The sequence below is a fragment of the Nyctereutes procyonoides genome, unplaced genomic scaffold (genome assembly GCF_905146905.1).
Source record: "Nyctereutes procyonoides isolate TBG_1078 unplaced genomic scaffold, NYPRO_anot_genome, whole genome shotgun sequence".
NCBI classification, from domain to species: domain Eukaryota; kingdom Metazoa; phylum Chordata; class Mammalia; order Carnivora; family Canidae; genus Nyctereutes; species Nyctereutes procyonoides.
In genome coordinates this window covers 26,291,282-26,308,041 of record NW_026575126.1, presented here as the reverse complement: position 1 = coordinate 26,308,041, position 16,760 = coordinate 26,291,282, and the positions used below count along the sequence as shown (strand labels likewise).

The following is a 16,760-nucleotide window of genomic DNA, read 5'->3' as shown; positions in this document are numbered from 1 at the left end:
GGAATAACAGAGCATGAAGCCCAGTGACAAGAATATGTTAAACTCCAGCACCGCAAAGTATAGAAAATCATAGATTCTTCTATGTAGTGTGTAGTGTGTACTGTTCCTAATCAAACAGATTCTCTCTGGGTCCCTGTACGTCAGTCGATTTGGGTCATATTACACAATTTTCAGTCATTTGTTTTGCCACAGATTTTTTTAAATCTATGTGCTACTTGCACTATAAAAATATTTATATTAAAATCAATATAAACAGATTCACATTTTTAAATGTAACTCTATTCTGAGCAATAAAGATCCATGAAATTGTGACTCTGATGTACAAATTGCATTTTTCTAATATAATTAAACATGAATATAAGAGAAAAAATGTTCATCAGCATGTCATGTAAAAAGCTATATCTCACCCCATCAAGTAGCAACATAGCAGAGACACTAAGATGGAGAACCCTTGAGTCACACTGCCTGTGTCCAGATTCCAGCTCCTCCATGATTCACAGCTGTGTGAATGTGAATGATCTGTCTGTGACTCAGTTTCCTCAGTTATACTTACTTTTAAAGTTTTTTGTGAGAAACAAATGATTTCACATATTAAAAGTACTATGATCAAACAAGCCTCCTATGAATGCTAGTTGGTATTAGCTATTATTATACCACAAACTGGGAGTGTTCCAGGGTCTGAGAACAACTAATATCTTCCCTCAAGGGTAATATCTATTTACAACCAAGAAGGTTGAAAATATCAGGGATCTTTGACATATTCAATGAATGTGTTGAGAGTCTGTAATCTGCAGGACCTCGTTCCAGAAAAAAATGTACTTCAGCACTGCTCCAGGAGGCACAAGACTCGATAGCGAGGTCACTGAGAGTACACATACCTTTGTCTGACTGGATCTAATGAAATGAGAGATGCTTCAAGATGTCCAGGGGTTTGCTTCTTTGCAAGAGGTCACCAAACAGAAAGCTTCCTATTCTCTGACTGATTTAAGAAGGAAAAACACAAAGTTCACAGCTTAACAAAATGACCTATGAGAACTTGCTCATAAGCTGACTTGTACAAAGAAGAAAACCTAAAATGCCAATCCTTTTGTTTATATCACCTTTCTTTGTTTATTTCTCCATTCACAGTTGCAGCTGATGGTGTAAACACAGCATATTTCCTGCCTAAGGCCAAACTCCCAATACGTTTGTGTTTGTAAACATCATTGATTCACTGAGTCGCTTAGACTCCAAAGTATAATTTTCTGAGTTTGAACATCAGGGTCTAGACACAATAAAATGTAATCTCAAATATCATCTGTATTTGAAAGTAATTGTATAGCTATGCATGTAACTACACATTCAAGCCCTCTGAAAAAGAGGCTAAGCGACTTAGGTGGGAAATTCTATTTCCAGTTTATCATTACTATTTGTTAACAGTATTCCTGATTTGGGATAATCAAAAGGGAAAACACACATGCAAAAAACCACATAGCCATACTTCTCTAGCAAACTAGGGGAAGGGTGGGAGCCGCTGGCCTCTCATTATACAGCTATTTCCCACCAGGCTTTTCAGGCACACGGACGATCTTACTGAATTTGAATGCACTGTGTACCGTGTTTTTTTCTTTACTAAATCATTTTGCCTACTCTATAGTCCCTGGGAGCAATTTGCTTTTTAAAACACTACTCCAAATTATTGAATTAAAAGTACTCATTTGACTATTTGGGTATATAGAAGAATGAAGTTTTCCTTCTCTGTGGGAGGCTATGATATAGTTTAATAATAGTAAAGTATCATATATATGCATATACATATAATTATACATTGCATATATAATATATATACTATGAACACCATGCCATGGCTTAAAAGTCCTTGGAAGATGACGTATGTTCTGACTCCCCCTATCTCATTTTTGTCTCCTCTCCTCTTTACCCCTGTCTTCCAATCTTTAGGAATTGCTTCAAAAATCATCAATTCTCTTTCTTGCAATTCAAGGACTTCTGTATCTGGAAGACAGACAGTCTTGCCCCATTCTCTACCTGGCTACTTCCAACACATTTTTGTTCAGAACCTATCTTATATAGCAGTTCATTCATTCATTCATAAATTCACTCATTTATTTATTTATTCCTTCATGCAATAGGCATGTGTTTACTGAGCACATGCCTAGCTCAGGCACTGTGTTAAACACAGAGTATGTGAACATAAGAGATAAGGCCTGCACTTTCATGGAGCTTATAATCCAGTGAGTAATAAAAACAATGAATAATTACATATGATCACATATAACACAAATATGACAACTAGTGTGAAGGTATACAGCAGAATTCTACATGAGAGAAAAAATTTTAAAAAAAGATCTGATTTATATGAGCCTGAGGTGATTTTGGGGAGAAAGTTTAGGAAGTCTTCTGAAAAGTGGCAGTTTGGCCAAGACCTGAAAATTAAACCGGACAAATGACAGTGGGAAGAACCCTCCCAGTATAGGAAATAGCATAAAGACCTTGACCTCCTTTATAAGACCAGTTCTATATTTTATGTTCTCAGGGTATTCTATTCTCTTTTGTAACATTAATTATAATAGTAATTAAATAATTATTTGTAAAACACTTGCTTCTTCCACTAGACTGCAACATGTCCAAGATCAGCAATAGTACCTGCCTTGTTTTCTGCTCTATCTCAAGCACTAAGCACAGTGATGGCCTGATCCGTGGTAGGTGAGGGACAACTCACTGTCTGCCAATCAATTGTTGGATAAAATAAACAGTGTCCATGGGCTGAGGAGGTCAGGGTGAGAGGTGCTACATTGTTACTTTTATTTTTTTTTTGGATTTTTATTTATTTATTTATTCATGAAAGACATACAGAGAGAGGAAAAGACATAGGTAGAGGGAGAAGCTGGCTCTCTGCAGGGAGCTTGATGCAGGACTCAATTCCAGGACCCCGGGATCATGACCTGAGCCAAAGGCAGACATTCAACCACTGAGCTGCCCAGGCACCCTGCACCATTACTTTCAATTAACATTGAAGCCCTAGTCAAATATGTGCAATGTAATTCGTTCCACTTTGTCAAAAAAAATTAAAATATACATCTTGAGGGTGAGAGTGGGCATTATACCGAAGGGGTAAGCTCAAAAGTGGAAATACTGACTCATTCTAAATTCATATATCACTCCAGATAACAAAAAACACCATTTGTGTTGTTATTTCCATATAGCACGATATTCTTCTGCACATAGTAGGTGCTCAAATATTTGTACAAAAAATGATAATGAATGAATTAATGGAAACACTGTTAAAGTCATGTTCAGTTATTCCACATCATTTATTCAGTAATATTCATTGAAATCTACCATGTACATGGAGTTCTTCTGCAGGGTGCTCGGAATACAAGTAGATCACAAAGAGCTCATAATACTTAGGAGAAGGAAAATCAAGATTAACAAAAGCAGTGAGGCAAGTGCTAAAAATGCTGTAACTATACCCTACTATGGGAGTTGGGAATGGAAAGAAAAACAGGACAGTTAGCTAAGTCCACAGTGGGTAGCTGACAGTTTTTTCAAGAAGTGGTGACAGTTGCTATGGCTCAATGGACCAGTAGGAGTTACCCAGATATGCAAACAAGAGAAATGGATGCAAACATCCATTTCAGCTATTTAGAAATTTAGCCGTCAATAATAAAGACTAAATCACTTGGCTCTTCAGATTTTCCAGCCACATGGGGATTATTTCTCCAAAATGATATGTGCTGTTGAATTTTTCAGGCAAAGTTATTTCATACTGACTTAGATTAATGAACTCCTACATTATAACTAAAGATGAGAGGCTTAAGTCATTTGATACACAATGAAAGGATATGAATTGATAGAAATGTATTCCTTAAAAAGAAGGTAATTTTTTTGTTTTTGTTTACATCTTCAGTGATCTGTGCTTTCTTTTAGACCTGAATGGATTCAGGGAGGAGTTTTTTTTTTTTTTTTTTTCTTGGAAGAACATTTCCAAGACAACAACAGTAGCTTGAAATTTACTCATGATGTTAAAATTGTGGTGAATGTGGCAGAAATGATTCAATGTGACTGAGACCTGTTTGTTGTGAATTGCTAATTAGTATAATTATTAACATTCAGAGAATTGCAAAGCAGGAAATTTTCAGCCTGGACTGCTTATCATTCACATGACAGAACTAAATTAAAATAAAATAACACGGCCACAGAATAAGTAACAAAATGTTCTATAAAATTTCTCAGGAAAAATGTATTAGAGAACTATAGAAATTATTCAGCAATGCAAATTGCCATTTTATTCCATTTCTATAAAATATTTTTTTAGAAATTTCAGAGATAGTGCTTTGCAAAAGGGAACATCTACAGAGGCTGTATATTCAATTCCCTCCAAATCCCAGTGCAAGAACATATCTTCAATATATGGCCTTTCTATCAGCCCCCAAATATCCTTTATTAAATGTAATGTTGAATCTCCTTTATTGCTCACACAAAAGCTGAGAATTGTATTCCAAAGGAATCAATACAGATTCTAAGCAGAAGAAAATTCATGGAAATACCGAGCCATGTTGAAGACTATAAAGAATTTTTACGTATGCCTATTGGAAAAGAAAGAAGAAAGCAAAAAGCACAGTCATACAAAAAAAATCCTCACACAAGTACTTTGAAATTGCTTTCTATCCGAGATTCAATTCAAAATTACTAACTAAAATTAATATATATTCTTGAGCTGGGAGTTGAATCAAACCCAGAACAGAAGTCTGATTTGGAATAGTTTGAATTTAAATCAAAAAGTAAATTCAAATCAGTATTTTTCTATTTTGTTGAAATTCTTTTTGAACTAAATCCAAGAAAAGAATTACTTAGGTTCAAAAAGCAGCAGTTAATGAGGTTGACACTATCCACATCATATCTGTATGGCTATGAGAATAGATATGAGATTTTTGAAAATTATAGCCCTCACAGTATAAGAGATAGTGAGACATATCAAAATGAGTCGGTGTGACTCTCTAAAATGCCTTTGACCCAGCAATGTACTATGTATATATTATGAATTTAAATATCTCAGCATTCGTTTAGGGCATATTAATAAAAACACAGCTTTTGGAAATTCTGCCTAAAGCTTCATCTTTTGTCTATATAGCTTAAAAAACAGCGTATGTAATTATATCAATTATACATTTTAAAGTTGATAAGGCACTACATTTATTTACTCATTTATTCAACATTAATTGAGTAGCTTCTCTATGTGCCACACTGGGCTTAATACCAGAAATACAAAAGAATGAGCTAGAGCAGATCCTTGCCTTCAAGGAGTTTTGATCTAGGAAACACTCAGCATCCATTCTTATGGTAATCAAATGATTTAATGTTCTAGTTAAAACGCTCAGACAATAATAATTTCATGAACTATCTCTATTTTTTCATTCTTGGGTTTCACAACTATACACCAGCATAAAGGGCATGAAGACCTTTCAGATGATAACTACAATCCAAAAATAGAACTTTCATAAATCATAAAGGATCAAGAAATATCTAGGTTTCAGTAAATAAGTATTATTAATAATAGTCCCAATATAATGAAACAACCATCAGAGAAAATGTCTTTGAGGGATGCTTGGAAGAATTTAGGTACAACCATGAACAAAGAAGACAAATTTAGTTAGAACCAGAATAGAAACAATTCCCTTAGTTACATCTGCCTTAAGGTGTTACCATTTTCAATTCAGAAATGAAAGTTAAAAGCAAATCATTTTGAATTTATTATAAATTGTCATATAGTAATATGTATAGTTCTCTATAGTGTGGCTTCATCCATTCTCAAACATTTCTACTTTTCTTTATAAAATCCCAAATTAAAGAAACATTTCACGGGCTCCTCCAAATGCCTGGCTCCTATTTAATCACTGTTTTCAAGCTTCCTGTGCCTAGAGCAAGCCTTTCTTAGTACAGACTGATGCTATCGTGTGGTATTTTTGTCTGGGCACAACACATTATTTCTAAATGCTTGTGTTACAACTTTGGTAGTATCTTATCCAGTTTTGCTCATGGCTTTCCTTGAAAGACATCTTCTCTGGTCAATAAACTCCATAACCTACTCACACATGTACCCCAGACAAAAGAGGCAAACTATGAACACTCCCAAGGATTGCAACAAGTTCACAGATATATTTTAGGCTTTTTTGTGCATTCTTTCTCAATAGCATTGGTATTCAGTTTTGTTCAACCTCTATTCATTTCACTAGTTTTCATATCCATCTTTGTTGAATTTACCAGAGTCTCTTGGTTGTTATCATGCATAGGTTAATTTAATCTTTCCTTTATTGTGAACCCCATACAACATGGAGACAGCTGCCATCAACTTTCACTTCTTGCACCTAAGAAATGAGATGCTGCAGGGAAATATTGAGATCTGTGAGGGTTGGTTCCTCCTGGATAGTACAGTTAACTGAAAAAAAGAATTGTATATACACCCTGTGGTGAATTCCTTAATATGTGATTTGGTTTTTTTCCTTATTCTTTTTCATTCTTGGTGTTTTAAAACTTCACTTTTCTGGTAGGAAAAAAAAAACAATCTCTTATACTCTTCACTATTTTTTATATTTTTTGTCTTTCTACCTACATTCTTCATAATTTCTTAACTACTGTCCTGTTCAGTAACACTGTCTTTGGCTATACTATGTTACTGCTGAAACTATCCACTGATTTCTTCATTTTGGTTATTGTATTTTTATTTCTGGAATTTCTATTTTATTCTTCTTCAAATTCGATTTTTTAGTCTAAACAGTTTCCATTTCCTACCAAAATTTTTTTTTCCTACCATAATTTTCAAACATGGATTTCTTTTCACTCTTAAATGTTATCATTGATGCTTAATAATTTCAATCTGAGTTTGAAATTCTAATATGTCAAAAACTTGTTTTTACATATAGGTGTGTTTTTGTTTTTTTTATAGTTTTTATTTTGTTTTTTGTTTTTTGTTTTGTTTTTTTGTTTTTTTGTTTTTTTTTGTTTGTCTATTTTCTTTTCTGATTTCCATACACGATTCTTCTTAATATGCCTACTCTAATTTGACAAGTGCTAATGCCCATGGTAAATGCAATCTGAGCAGGAAAGACAGCAGATTTCTTGTAGGAAACAATGCAAACCAGAAGGTATGGATCAACACCTTCTAAGTAACAAAAGAAAAAAAAAATCAAATTAGCAAAAATAGGGACACCTGGGTGGCTCAGCAGTTGAGCATCTGCCTTTGGCTCAGAGCGTGATGCTGGAGTTCCAGGATCGGGTCCCACATTGGGCTCCCTGCATGGAGCCTGCTTCTCCCACTGCCTATGTCTCTGCCTCTTTCTTTCTGTGTCTCATGAATAAATAAATAAAATACTTTTAAAATATTAGCAAAAATATCTTCTAAACATTAAATCAAAATAAAAATGCTTTCAGATATACAAAAGCCAAAATAATTAATCATCAATAAACATAAAATATTAAAGTCCTACAGGCAGAATAAAATAAGCATCAGATGGAAATATGAATCTCTACAAAGAAGTGAAGAGCATTAGAAATGGAAATAAGTAACAATAAACTGTGGGGTTTAGAATATCTATAAAAGAAAAATGGATAACATCAACAGAATAAAAATTGGGAGAAGAGACATAAATTATTATAAAGCCCTTATTTAGAATGTAGTTTTATATGATATTGTGTAAAGGCTGATTATGTACTTAAAGATGTATACTATATACCTTTAAAGAAACTAAAGAATATATTTCTAGCAAATAAGTATAAGAGATCAAATGGAATCATAAAAACATTTTAAAAAGTACTCAATCCAAAAGAAAGAACAGAAGACAAATGTGACAAATAGAAAACAATTAGACATCACACTTAAACCTGACCATATTTATAAAAAATATTAAATATAAATGGTCAAAACAATCCAATTAAAATAAAAATTTGCCAGATTGGATTAAAAGAAAGACTTACTTTTATGCCACCTACAAGAATTCTACATTAGGAGTAAAGAAATAGATAAGGTAAAATGATGGGAAAGATGTATTCTGATAACCATAATCCAAAGAAAGATGGAGTGACTATATTACTATAAAAAAATTGGTTCCAAAGCAAAATGTCTTACTAGGGATTTAAAAAAATGATCATTTCATAACCAAGAAGGGATAAATTCTCCAAGAGTGCATATCAATTCTAAGAATTTATACACCTAATGATAAAGCTTCATAATTCCTAAAGCAAAAACTGATATAACTACCCAAGGAGTAGATGAATCCAATGGAAGCCAAAGATTTCAATATTCTTCTATCAACATCTGATAGATAAAAGTAGACCAAAAATTTGTAAGGATATACAAAATTTGAATAAGTCTATCAACTCATTTGGCCTAACTGGTGTTTACAAAACACAGTGCTAATAATGGCAGAACACCCATTTTTTTTCAAAAACACATGGAGCATTTATCAATAAATAATTTGAGAGTTTAGTAAGTTTTGTGGATATATGATCAATAGATGAAAATACGTCTATATACACCTAGCATACATTTTTTAAAAGAAAATATTTACAAATGAATAGGAATAAATGTAAATGAATAATAAAAGTTTTATAGAAGCTATCCAGAAAAAAAAAATTGGGAAATTTGTGAAAAATCACTACAGAATGCATAATAGAGATACCAGCTACATGAATAGGATAATTCAATATTTTAAAATGTCAGTTTTTCTCAAATAGTATAGCTTTAAATCAATTTTATTCACAAGCCAAGTATATTTTTTTCAAGGAACTGGACAAACATACTAAAATTTATATTGAAGAAAAAAATAAAAAGTTAATGAGGGGAGTCTTGAAGAATAAGGTGAAGATGACTTGCTTTTTCATTTAATAAAACTTATTATACAGGCAAAACAATTAAAACTATCTGGTATTGCTAATGCTGTAGTAAAAAAATTCACTATTGCTAGAATTTGTAGAGTCCTTACACTGTTGGTGGGAATGTGAACTGGTGCAGCCACTCTGGAAAACTGTGTGGAGGTTCCTCAAAGAATTAAAAATAGACCTGCCCTATGACCCAGCAATTGCACTGTTAGGGATTTACCCCAAAGATTCAGATGCAATGAAACGCCGGGACACCTGCACCCCGATGTTTCTAGCAGCCATGTCCACAATAGCCAAACTGTGGAAGGAGCGTCGGTGCCCATCGAAAGATGAATGGATAAAGAAGATGTGGTTTATGTATACAATAGAATATTACTCAGCCATTAGAAACGACAAATACCCACCATTTGCTTCAACGTGGATGGAACTGGAGGGTATTATGCTGAGTGAAGTAAGTCAATCGGAGAAGGACAAACAGTGTATGTTCTCATTCATTTGGGGAATATGAATAATAGTGAAGGGGAATATAAGGGAAGGGAGAAGAAATGTGTGGGAAATATCAGAAAGGGAGACAGAACATAAAGACTTCTAACTCTGGGAAATGAACTAGGGGTGGTGGAAGGGGAGGAGGGCAGGGGGTGGGGGTGAATGGGTGACGGGCACGGAGGGGGACACTTGACGGGATGAGCACTGGGTGTTATTCTGTATGTTGGTAAATTGAACACCAATAAAAATTAATTTATTAAAAAAAAAGAATTTGTAGAGTCCTGAAACAGATCCACACATAAAAGCAAACTTAATATATAAGAAATAAATAAACCTAGACAATAGGATAACCATAATAAATGACTGAAACAGAATTGCTACTTTGCATCACACATAAAGATCAATTCACAATGAGTTAAAAACTTAAAAATGAAAGACAAAATTTTTATCAAGATGCAAAGGCATTAAATGAAGAGATATTAATGAATCTGAGAAGTGAAAAATAAATTGATTAGCAAAAACCTTCATAAACAAAGGGTGTGAGTAAAGGAAACTTCTTATAATGAAATTCTAAGTTAATGCAACCACCATAAAACAATTTAGGACTCTCACAAAGCTCATTCACATAACCTACAATCCAGAAATTCCACTACTAGGAATTTTTGTACATGTGCACTTGGATACATGTACAAAAAATTTCATACTTATGAAACTAGAAACAAGTTAAAGGTTCATCCACACAAGGCAGGGAAAAACTTTGCTATATTCCTACCTTACAATATCATACAATCACAAATAGTCATAAACTACAGCTACATGTAACAACATGGATAAATCAAAGAAAACATTGACCATTTGGTAAATCTCCTAAGATTACATACAGTATGACATGATTTTTGTAAGCTCAAAAGAAAGCAAAGCTGCCTGGGTGGCTCCATTAGTTAAGTGTTGGACTCTTGATTTCAGCTCAGGTCATGATCTCAGGGTGGTGAGATCCAGCCCCACATAGGGCCCTGGGCTCAGTACGGAATCTGCTTGATATTCTCTCTCTCTCCTTCTGTCCCTCCCCCTGCTCTCACTCTCTTTCTCCCTAAAATAAGTTAATTTTTAAAATGTACCATTCTAATTTTTAAGCAGTGTTCACATATTTTCATGTTATTATCTGCATCGTAACCTACATCTGTTTTATATGCATTCTTTTGTATACTTCAAATATTTAAAAAAATGAAACTCGTTAAAACTGACTGTCCTGATTTTAAAAGGATACTCAGCTTCTAAAGAGCTGATTAAGTTTTCCCCCAGCATCATTTTCTGCAGTCAAAATGGTTCAGTGTCATCTACCTTCAGTAACCCTTCCATTTTTTCTGCTCTTCACTGAACCAACCTCATCCTATTATCATTCCTATTATAGTATAGGCCATGAAAAATAGAAGGTATGTTCAAGTAGGTGTTGCACACTTGGGGAGGATTACTTTCTAAATATTTCTTGTTATTTTACTGTTGATATATCCCCAAACCAAGTGACTTGTTTGAATAGGAGTGCTCTTGCTGACTCATTTTGAGCACACAGTCAAAGCAATAATGCCTAGCAATTTATTTCCCACATGTATAACTTACTTTTATCACATTATTTAGTACAGAGCACTTATTTCTCTCTTTTGGGGATCAGATAGCTAATTTGTGAAAATCACCTTGAATCACATGCCTATTTCCAAAGTGACTATCAACTTTATTCAAATTAAAGTGAATCTACCTGAACTAAACTATCTGATCAATATAAAGCAAAAAAAGTGTCTGAAATTATAGGTTCTAGTCCTGGCTCTGCCACTAACAAGCAAAAGATTTTTTTAAAATTTTTATTTATTTATGATAGTCACACAGAGAGAGAGAGAGAGAGGCAGAGACACAGGCAGAGGGAGAAGCAGGCTCCATGCACCGGGAGCCCAACATGGGATTCGATCCTGGGCCTCCAGGATCGCACCCTGGGCCAAAGGCAGGCACTAAACCGCTGCGCCACCCAGGGATCCCACAAGCAAAAGATTTTTATTCAAATTAATCTCATATTCCAAATCCCAGTGATGTCATCTGTCAATAAAATGTTAGTATACTTCTCCCTAGGGAAACTACTTAATTCTTTTTCTAAAATAATATAAATTCCTTATTGAATCTTTTTTGCAAAAATGAAATCACATTTACAAAATACAAAGGGATAGTGTTTGATATTTAGAAATTATTAGCAGGACTGATACTAAATATTTGGGATATTACCTAAAGTCTCCCTGTACTGCTATGTATCCATTATTATCCCTCCTCTCCTAATTTTGAATTCCAAAAATTTCTCTTTCACACACCACACACACACACACACACACACACACACACACATGCATGCAGTAAAATAAGAATACATGAAAATGTAAAGCTTCTTTTTTTTTTAATTCTGATCAAAGCCAACTTTAATTTTTTATCTTCATACTTAAAAGGTTATTCTATGGCAACCAGTTTTCCAAGCCTATCATTGGTTACTAGCTTACAAATCTTAATATAAACTCTTCCCATTTACCTAATGTTCAATTTCCATCAGTTTTAATACAGACCAGTGTAAATACCATTATTGACTGCATTGTATGAAATTCAGTATTCTACAGATCCCATGTAGTCATGGGATAAAACCAGAAGCCTCCACCTTTTATGTGAACTTCACTGGTACTGTGGAGACCAAGGCAATTTTGCTTAGATTAAACAAGATCTATTTTCCTTTGTAAGAGAAACTTCTTGCAAGAGGTTTAATCAATTCTCCTAAAAATGGTGGCATTCTTTGAAACTATTCTTTCAGAACCAATGGTTACATAAGTAGAATATTGGATTCAACCTAAAAATGAGGGCCCTAGTTAACAATATTCTGCATATGATCATGATAAAAGAATAGGATATTCTTCACATTTCCAAACAAAATCCAATTTAAAAAGCTTGTTCTTGGGATCCCTGGGTGGCGCAGTGGTTTAGCGCCTGCCTTTGGCCCAGGGCGCGATCCTGGAGACCCAGGATCGAATCCCACGTCAGGCTCCCTGCATGGAGCCTGCTTCTCCCTCTCCCTGTGTCTCTGCCTCTCTCTCTGTGATGACTATCATAAATAAATAAAATTTAAAAAAATATTAAAAAATAAATAAATAAAAAGCTTGTTCTTACCAAATCCCTAAAAACAGCCATTTGAGAGTAAACCAGCAGAGCATATTGCCCCAATGAAGCTATAGGTTTCATTACATGCACCAACAAACCGACATGGCTAGCTCTGCATTCCAGTTTTATAGAATTCATGTTTCACCTATTACACTAAACAGCATTTTAAACACTGACATATGAACTCCCTAATAAGATAAAGCAAAGACAAAAACATCTCATTAGAAACAAGATACATCAACACTTATAGTCTTCAAACATTATTACACTTTAACTTTCATAATTTGACAATGCATTCATGGAATAATCTGCAGATGACTCATTTTAACAGGTAAAGAACACTTTTAAGCAGACATGACTGTCCTAAATTATTTATTAAGTAAGAATTTTACAAACATTACTTATACCAGCAGAAATGGTAGAGCTAGAGAGTATTGTTGCACAGTTAGAACCACCAATAGTGTGGTGGAACTTGTGACCCTTTCCAAGACCACAGCTCCTATGGCCTGCAGATGTCAGCTGTCACAGCATCCTGTCTTTATGGACTGATTAGGTGATCCACTGGGTGTCAGGATTTCTTCTGATAGCCTTATGGAATGGATCAATGAGGATAACTTCAAAGAATTTGTACATTGGAATCTTTGCCAACCCAGTAAGAATTTAAGATTCCCAGAGTCGCATGGTGGCACCTACCTTACTCCTCTGCAACAGACTGAAGGCTTTGGGTAAAGTTTGACTGGTTAACACCATGATGGACAGGACTGCATGAGTAGCACCCTTAGGAACTGGGCATTTGCCGCCACCACGTTGCATAGGAATCCAATATACGACATAACTTTGCTTGGTCTTGTACCGCAGTCTGCAGGCTTTATCAAGCCAGCATGGGTCAGGGGCACTGGGGAGAACTGAGAGCTGGTGGTACTGCCAGCAGCACATCCTTTGAGCTGATGGCTGCCACCAGACAGAATGGAAAGGGCTAAAAGCTAGTTTTCTTTTCAAAAGAAAGCATATAATCAACAGGATGTGTGGGCAAATGAGACAACTGATAGAGAACAATTATACAAAACATAGATATGCTTTGAGGATCTCAAACTCTGGCCTTCTTATACTTGGTTAAGATGAGATAGAGAGAGGGAAATAGGAATCTCAGTTTAGTTTTATGATCTGGAGCAGAAAAAACATGTGCTTTTCATCCTACAGAATAGCCAGGGGAGAACAGCAAATATTTTAGCAAAGCCCCACTGCTCCTATGATGCCAGGACAACATACTAGCAATGTTGAATAAGAGGTGTTGGCTAATGGTCTGAGCCTCACCTCAGTCTCTTAGAGGTAAAATCTTAAGTAGGCAAATATGATAATGCTAAGGTGGGGGTTGGCAGATATACAAGGGCCTAGGGAGGGGGAAAGAGTCAGAGTACTTATACCTGACAGTTCAACGCTACGGCAGGACTGTGAACAAGAGCACATGCCTGCAAAAGATGATATGGACCAGTTGAAGAAAAATATTTCGCAGTCAATTACAGAAAACACCAGAGGGTGGCAGTGAGCCAGACATACCTTCCTTCATCAAGCCATGTACATATACATAGATATTGCTCTAAGGGAAGTGAGGTCAAAGAATTTGATTTCACTGAGTCATCATTTCCTTAAAAAGAAGTTTTAAACTAACAGAGCCTGGATTATATTTATCATAAAGATTAAGATTCCCTGTATAAAGTGGAAACAAGAAGAGACTTGCTAAGTAAATGTCTACTTATCAATGAAGAATAAAGCATTTTTAAAAGATATGTTTAGAGGAATTATTATTATTATTATCGTTACTATTATTGTCATTACTTTTGCGATCAGATCCCTTTTAATTCTCATGTGTCTTCAACAGTTTCAACTAAAAATTCAGCTATTTAAATCATACGGAATTTAACCTCTATTTAGGATACGAAAATCTGCAAACAACATCATTCTCACACTAACAACAATAAAAAAAGCCAGAAAACTATAATATCATAACTGAGTCCATCAGACAGTTGAGGTTTTATAGTGAATGCATTAACTTAGAATCCCACTATAAGAAGTCCCATTTATCTACATACAGGAAACCTGAATTCCAAAGAAAGACCAGAATCATCAAAGGCAGAAAAGGTAAAAGAACTGCCTTACCCAGGGCAGAGAATAGGAGGCAATCACCATATAAATGGATACAAATAAATCATCTAAACTTAAACAAATTGTTAAAAACCAAGTTTGGGCTACCCCAAACATTCTGGAACAACCAGAAGCCAGAATAAAAATGTTCTCGTTCTGGAGTAAATTCAAAAAAGCAATCTTGGTCCTAACCTTCTATAATGATACTAGCAAAAGTCTTCTAATTCTAAGGGAGAGTGTGAACTTCTATACAAGACCAATCACAGACAAAAGGCAGAATTTGGCTACCAAAGGGTAGGTTAAGGGTCAAGAATGCTCAGAGAATGCTACCCCCAATGTCCGAGTCTAAAATGCCTATCTAAGCTTGGAGGGTGGATTAGGGTATTTAGTAACAAGCTACAGCAATCTAATGGTAGAAGAAAAGCAGGAGTATATATATTTATATCTGATAAATATCTGAAACCTGCAGGTAGAGCACAAATATTGAGAAATACCACCACCATTAATTACAGTACACTCTCTGTGTACAAGGCAGTAAGCAGCAGTATGCTGCTAAATGATTTGGAGACTATGGTGAACAGAATGTAATGACAGTACAAACAACTCAAACCTAATCCAACTCCTGACTAGATTGATTCAACCCACTATCCCCCAAACTAAACGCCTGACAAAAAAAAAAAAAAAAAAGGGTACCTATAGCTATTTGCCTAAGATAAATAGTATTTCCCTCTGCATCTTCTGTTATACATGTGATGTCTGGAATTCAATAAAAATTGTGAGGCACAGAAAAGCAAAATCGTTGTCAAGAGATAAAGCAGTCATGATAACCAGACTCACATGTTGAATGGTCATTTTTTCCCAGTCAAATAAAACTGAAGATAATTCATTTAAAACTGGAGATAATTCATTTTTGCACTGCAAATTTGTTAAGGAAAGTTTAGGCAGAATAAGTATTGTACCACATTGGAAATGGATCTACACAAAGAAACGAACATACCTGTAATTATATAAATAAAGATAAATATAAAAGGCATTTTTATTTTTAATCAATTTCAAAAATGTTTGTTTAATGCAAAAATTATGACAATGTATTAAAGGGTTTAAACCACATATAATATTAACATATGTGACAACAATATTATACAGGACAGGAAAAACATAGAAAGTATACTGATGTACAGATTTGATGCTATTTATGAAATAATATATTATTACTTGAAAGCAATCTGCACTAAGATAAAAATGTATAAGCCCTTGGGACAAACCCTAGAAAAGAAAAAAAGCGGTATAACTTATTAGCTATTAGTAGTGATAAGCACTACTTATCACTTAAGTAATAGCTTATAGTAGTGATAAGTGATTTTTTTTAAAGATACGCAACTTAAAAGAAGATGGGAAACAGAAAACAACCAGCAAGATAGTAAGTTTATTCAATGGCATATAAATAATCATGAAAATGTAAACTGCTTAGACAACCAACTGTTGAACTACCTAATTAAAAAGCAGAGATTTTAAAAATTAGATAGTAAAGAAAAACCTAAGTAGATGTTGTGTTTAAGAAACTCACTTTAAGTATAAAGGCAAATATAAGTTAAAAGTAAAAGTATTAAAAAATACGGCAAACATTAATTTAAAAAAAGCTGGGCTGGTTATATTAATATCAGAAAAAATAAACTTCAGAACAAGTTCTGAATTACTAGAGATAAAACGGGACACTAAATAATGATAAGTGAGTAACGTTTAAAGACAAATCATTCCTAAACATCACTAGATAAAAATCAATATATAAGAGGAAGAAAAATATGTATAATGTATATTTACATATACATATATATTTATAAATATATTTATTTATATAGCTTATATTATATAATAAATATAAATATGGCATTATATAAAATAATACACTTTAGGTACAGTGTTTGTATATAAATAAATACAATAAACATACTAGCATCAAAAATATTAAATACCCAGATACTTACTGGGATAGTCTGAGAATAAATCTGACAAAGATAAAGATTTATACACTCAAAACTACAAAATATTGACTAGAGAAATCAAAAGCCTAAATAAAC

General features: G+C 34.1%; 1 pseudogene; it reads right to left on the bottom strand.

Annotated features, from left to right (window-relative positions):
• Nucleotides 1–12,915: 12,915 nt before the first annotated feature.
• Nucleotides 12,916–13,476, bottom strand: LOC129519799 (60S ribosomal protein L15-like; annotated as a pseudogene).
• Between the last annotated feature and the right edge of the window lie 3,284 nt (nt 13,477–16,760).